Below are 6,000 nucleotides of genomic sequence, written 5' to 3'. Positions count from 1 at the left end.
TGTTGGATGCTATTTTAGATGGGACGTTTCCTCTACGGGAATGCTCGTCTCGAGCTCTGAGATGGACGCCCCGACCAGCGCTCGTACCGGTCTTTGGCGCGAGACTCACGGAAGCAATGCCAGCCAGGCCGGAAGCGAGTCTAAATAATAGTTTTTGCAGATGTCTTCCGAGCTGGCGCATCTGCTCGTAGCCTTTGACCGTGAGATCTCCTCCGCCACACCTGTCCAGATAGCTAACGGCCCCCGCGCTCATTTACGCAGTGCCTGGTGCTCCGGTCCTGATGTGCCCATGCGCAGCCCTGTCACCGTGCTTGAAGACCACCACCAGCTGCGCGAGCTGCATGCCCGGTCAGCAAATTTATACGAGGGCTGGCAGTAGCCCCTGTATTCAGACATGCCTTCGTTCCCATAGAGCCAAGACCGCCTTTACCAGTCCGAGCAGGGCTGGAATGACCATCATAATCGGACGGCGTTTTTATTTTAATGCTATGGAAGCTAAATTTAATTTGTACCCGCAGTTCTCTTGCCCAATTAATTGCTGTTTCGCAGTCATCATGCCTAATCTACGGCAAAACGGTTGTCTATTGTGCGGACCTAAAACACGCAGATCCGGGCAGCTATTGCCAGGACGGCGCGGCGTGGGCTGCTCTCCAGGATATGGCTGTGGCGGGCTCGCCTGGTGACGAGCAGGCGATTATTTATGGCACAGGCCATATTGTTGTCGGAAAATTTTAAGCCCATGACAGAGGAAAACAAGGGTGGCATATTTAAAAGCGCAGAAGGCGCGGAGGGCAAGAGCATTGACGCGCTGTTCAGCGCAGTAAACATGCAGGCAGACGACATGGTTAAGGAGTTTAATGCGCTGATGGACGATGTCAGTGCAAAGCTGAATGCGATTGCCCAGGACATCTCCGAGCTCGAAAGCAAGCTTTCTGTGCCAGCCGCAGAGGGCAATACAGAATAAATTGTGCAGGTTACGACAGGCGCTCTGTTCCACATTTTGTGCAATGGTTTTTGTAGTAGATGGTGGTAGCCACTGCCAGTCATTTGGCTGGCGCCTGCCTGTGGCATGCGCTAGTCTCCGGCTCGATGCTGCAGCTATTTCCCAAAGAGGGAAAGGCCCTCTCGGGCGGCCAGGTATGATGTCGTAAAAATTTACACCCATGAGCGGCTCAGACAAGCCCTACGCCGGTGCCGGCCTGCGAGGCACTGCTCCGGCAGGAAAAATGCGCTGCCTGCAGATTTGTTTGGGCCTGCAAAAACCCAGGCCGACGAGGTTTTCAGGCCCTCAACGCCCTGATGGACGACATCCACAGCCGCCTAGAAAGGCTGGACAGGAAGCTGACAAAATCGAGAACAATATTTCCAATGCTGGGCCGGCAACAGGGTGTAATAAATGAGCTTGGCGTGGCTGGTGGATTTTGCACGCTGGCATTCCAAATAGTAAATTCTTTAGCGCTAGCTCGAAGCTGCACATGACCAGGTCATATAGGCCTCGGGCTCCTTGGTTGTAGGGCGTCCCTCGAATACCCTTGCTTCTGCCTCTATCTGCTATCCAAGCAGCAGCCCCACTCCTCAGTAACATCCCCTCTGGTCTCATCGTCCATTCGATTATAGTAAATTTACTTCTCGCAAGTACTCGTCAGCAACATCTGGCATGGCTAAGCGCAGTCTCCAGATCGTTCAAAGAAAAGCTCAGGCCCCTGCTGAGCAGGAATGCGTGGAATCGGCCATGGGGGATTTTGTGTTAAACATGCCCCGGATCCTGTCGCGCATGCATTCGTAGGGAATGTCTCCATCATAGTGGACTATCCGCGTGTGCCCAATTATTGGATGGTGCTCGCCGCAATCAAGCACAAATTACGAAGCGGTTAGTGGCCTGTTTTTGCGAGCGGCGGCAGAAAGTGCGCATTCAGGACCAAAACATGCTTCTGTGCCTGTTCCCCAAGGAGACCGGCAATGGCCTTGTTGCTCTCGGATGCGCCCTGCCGATATTTCTACATCGAAGGACATCTCGTTCCTGAGCCGGTAAAGCAGCGTCATTAAATGAGGTTTAAAGAATGAGTAATCAAATGAGTATCTGGAAATTTCGCCCATATCAAATGATATCCCCGCTCCTGGGAAGGAGTGCCTGTAGAAGCCCGTCAAAAAGTCGCGCGCCGCGGATAAGGCCCCAGGCGAGTCTCCCGCCAGGCCGTGCTCCTCCTCAAACTTCTTTAGCACCTCCTTGTAAATGCTAAGAGAGGCCCCCACTCCGTAGTGGTCATTGAAGCGCCGCCTCCCCCCCATAAATAGCTGCCCCAGAGATGCTTAGGTATTCCGCCATCAGCTTTCCGCTCTCGGCGGCTGCTCTCTCCCTGTCTAGAAGATCCTTCTGCCTGATTATCTCTTCCAAGCCGCCCTTGCCCAGCAGCTCCAATAAACAGTTTCTCAGCCTCGGATATGCATCCGTCCGCGGAGCCGCCAATGATGGGATGCACTCGAGCTCGTACGTCTCGTGCTCATAGGAGTTCCCGTAGTTGCCGCACACTATGGTTCATGGGCCCATGGGCCTGCCCCATGCGCGACTTGAGCAGGTCATAGACATGCCTGTCGTGCTGTCTGCATTCTTGATTATCACGCTGCGCCCCAATAGGCCTGGGCAATTCTGAAGCGCCTTCTTGCAGTTCCTGTCATCGAGGAGTATCTCGACATAGCCCTCTGTATTGAGCATATCTATGTCTGCTGCCCTGACATATGCATTAATTTCCGTACCTTTCAATAAACTTGCCATCGGCCATGTACTTTATGGGACACTCGCACTCAATGCACATCCACTTTGCAGACTCATCCTTAAGCTTCTCTGAGGCTGTCTTTAACAGGCCTTTTTGGCCTCCAACTCGGCTATCTCCCTTCTAAGGGCCTCCAGCTCATTCAGGGATGACACATGCCTCCCTGGTGTCTGGCAAGCTGTTTCTTTAAATGGGAAAGCTTAGACTCCTCCTCCGCAAGCCCCTCATTCTGGGCCATAATCCTCTCCTCTAGGCCTCTACCTCCCTCCTGAACGGAGCAATCTCCATGGATACGCGGTGGTATTCAGTGCAGGCGAGCATCCATCTAAAGAGCGCGCCGCACGCCTGGAGGCTTTCTCTGCCCGTTCTACTGAAAATTCAGGCGAATAGTCGATATGCATCTCGCCCCTGCCGCCCGCGTCGTGGTTTAGTATCTTGCTTATAAAATCATCCCGCTTGATGTAAAGAAGCAGCTCCTTCCAATCGCTTGCGCGTCTTCCCTCGAGCAGAAAATTACCACAGCCTCTATCGTCTGTCTTATAATCATTGGCGGCGAGCTCATTGCCTTAATCTCACTCAGGTGCCCCTTGTTGATCTTACTGATGGCCTCCCTCGACTCGGCCAGCAGCGGCTCGATGGCCCGCAACCTTGCATCGATGATTTGCTTCTTGCTCTCTCCGACGGCTATTTCCTCCATCAAGAAGAGCCTTCCTTCTGTTCACCTCATTTTCCTCTTCTTTGATTTCCCGCCTCTTCCCTGGCCAGCTCGCCAATTAATGCATTTAGTGCGGCAATCCCCTGCTCCATCGAGCGTCGCTTCTCCGCTATCGCCTGCGTCAGCACCGCTGCCTCTTTCTTAAACTCCTCGATCTTTCCTATCCCCTGCCGAAGAAATGCTGCCTCTCCAGCGCCTCGTTTCTTAGATCCATGTAACCTGCCCTCAGCGTGGCCCTATAGTCCAGATACTTATACAGACAGTTGAATGCTACCGGCTCATGCTTGCAGGCGTCCGGATGGTGGTACTCCTCATGCCATGCAACGTAAAAGTGCCGCTCCCTGCCCTGGCATCGCCGGGCGTCCTCGGGCTCTATGCACCCTCGGCTGCTTTTTCTTCTATTTCCGCAGCTCCCGTCGCACTGGCATGCCCGATGCTCAGTGCTGCGCATTCGTCCCCCGTGCAAACGCCGGCCGCAGCACCCCCATGCCCAATGCTGCCTTCACACTCTTTGAGATATTTCACACAGTCGAGCCTGTATGCTCCCTGTTTAAGCTCGATCTCCACCGCGTGCTCGTACACCCCCTTGCTCATCCTTCCACAGTTATATAAACAATAATGGAGTCTTCGCTTGCTTCGAAGCTGCTTGCGGATTCCAGCGACCAGTGTACTACCTTGATCGCCGATGCAATCTCCGGCCTGTTCAAGGCTGCGACTGCCCTATCAAGCAGCATGCGCTTGCCGCACAGTCTGGGGCCGCGTATCACAACATTCCGCCTATGGTATAGCAGGCAGCACAATCTGGACAGCTCGATCTCGAACACCGCATTCCTCAAATCGGCATGTCGCGGGATTAAACATAAACTCGCTGGAAATGCGCTTTTTCAGCACCCGCTCAATGGACCTGGTCACCCCGCCATTGTCGCCGTAAAACAACCTCGATGCATAGTTTGATGCCGTTGGCGCAAGGCCTGCTACTTTCGCAAAATCAACATATCCTGAGGAAACTCCTGCACAGACGGCCTCAGCTGGTCATAAACAGCAAGCAGCGCCGCGATCACTTCCTCGTCGCAGCTGCAGGCCTGCCCGCCTTCACGATCCCCTGATATCCTTTCTCTAGCAAGCGCCGCGACGTCAGGCACATCCACCTTTACTATGTCTGCAGGCCCGCCGCATGTAATGCTCATGTATTGCCGATACCACCTCCTCCTCCTGCTCGCAGTCAAATCCACATATTACCTTTAGCTGCCTGTACTGCACGTTTGCTATGGTGCCGCTGTGGTAGAACTCCCTTATGACCTCCGCCAGGGCCTCTGGGGCCTTGTCGAAACTCATCGATGTACAGCGGTGCAGCCCTTGCACTGCTGATCGCCTTCATGACGGCCCCGCACCATCGCTTGCCGCACTGACAACGCGCCCGTCACCCCCGGAGCCGATAGCTCGCATGCGATTCACGACATCCTTCTTCCCAACCCGCGCCCTCCCCACAACGAATACCACACGCTCTCTTAGGAAAATGCTGGAGGGCCTGCCGCCGAGTGGTACTTCAAATAGCCCGGCTGCAGGGGCGGCGCATAGATCAGAAACACACGGGTCAGAGTGGCGGGCGTGATGTTGTTAGAGGGACTTGGAAATAAAGATGAATCTGAAGTGCTCAGGGGACTTTTGATCCGCTCGCCGCTGCCCAGGCCACACAGCCCTGTTATCGTCCAGCTCGCTTGTTAAAATCCTCGATTCCACTCTGAACGGACAGCCCGTCAAAGATAAAACCACGAGGGCCTCTTTGGCGTCTCCTCAGGTCCTTTTACGAACAGGCTGTCCCGCCACTCTCCCGTCGACCTGTCCGGCGCTCCAAAGATAGACTGGCCTGCTAGAAGCATGTTTGCAGGATTATAAACATAGACGCTGTTCTTCTCTCTGTCTGCACACTCGCGGACAATGGCCATCCCTGATTCCCCGCACAGCAGCACTCCATTTTTCCTCTTCAAATGCCTCTCCTAGAAGCCTGGAGGGGCGAGTATGCCTCGCCATTCACATCTATCTCTACCGCATAGTATTTTTTAAGCAGGCCTGCAAACACGGGCTTGTCCTCCGGCAACAGCACGGCCATGTAGACATACACCAGGTTCTCTATGAGCTGCTCTTCCGTAATTCCCTTGCATGCTATGGCGCCCACTGCCCTTAGTCCAAAGTCATAATGGGGAGCCTTCGAGCACTGGCCATGCATGTCCCTGAGCATGTTGTGCAGCTTGTAGCTGCCAGTGTGGTGGTAGATGATATCGCCCACGTCGGGGCCTATCCATGCGCACTTCTCCGAACAGGGCCCTCAGGCTCTTCGGCAGGCTGTGTCTTCCTTGGTACCCTACGTTCATTGTCAGGAACACCCTAATCTTGCCCCTATGCTCGTGCAGACAGTTTGCAACTGCAGGACATAACACCGCTGGGGAGCCTGTTAAACTCGTCGAAGCAGACAAAGCTGGAGAGCCTTGCACAGCCCTCAAACAATGTTTCGAA

This window comes from Homalodisca vitripennis, unplaced genomic scaffold (genome assembly GCF_021130785.1).
Source record: "Homalodisca vitripennis isolate AUS2020 unplaced genomic scaffold, UT_GWSS_2.1 ScUCBcl_5639;HRSCAF=12456, whole genome shotgun sequence".
Taxonomy (NCBI): Eukaryota; Metazoa; Arthropoda; class Insecta; order Hemiptera; family Cicadellidae; genus Homalodisca; species Homalodisca vitripennis.
The sequence above is the reverse complement of the archived record's forward strand: the minus strand, read 5'-3'. Positions refer to the sequence as shown.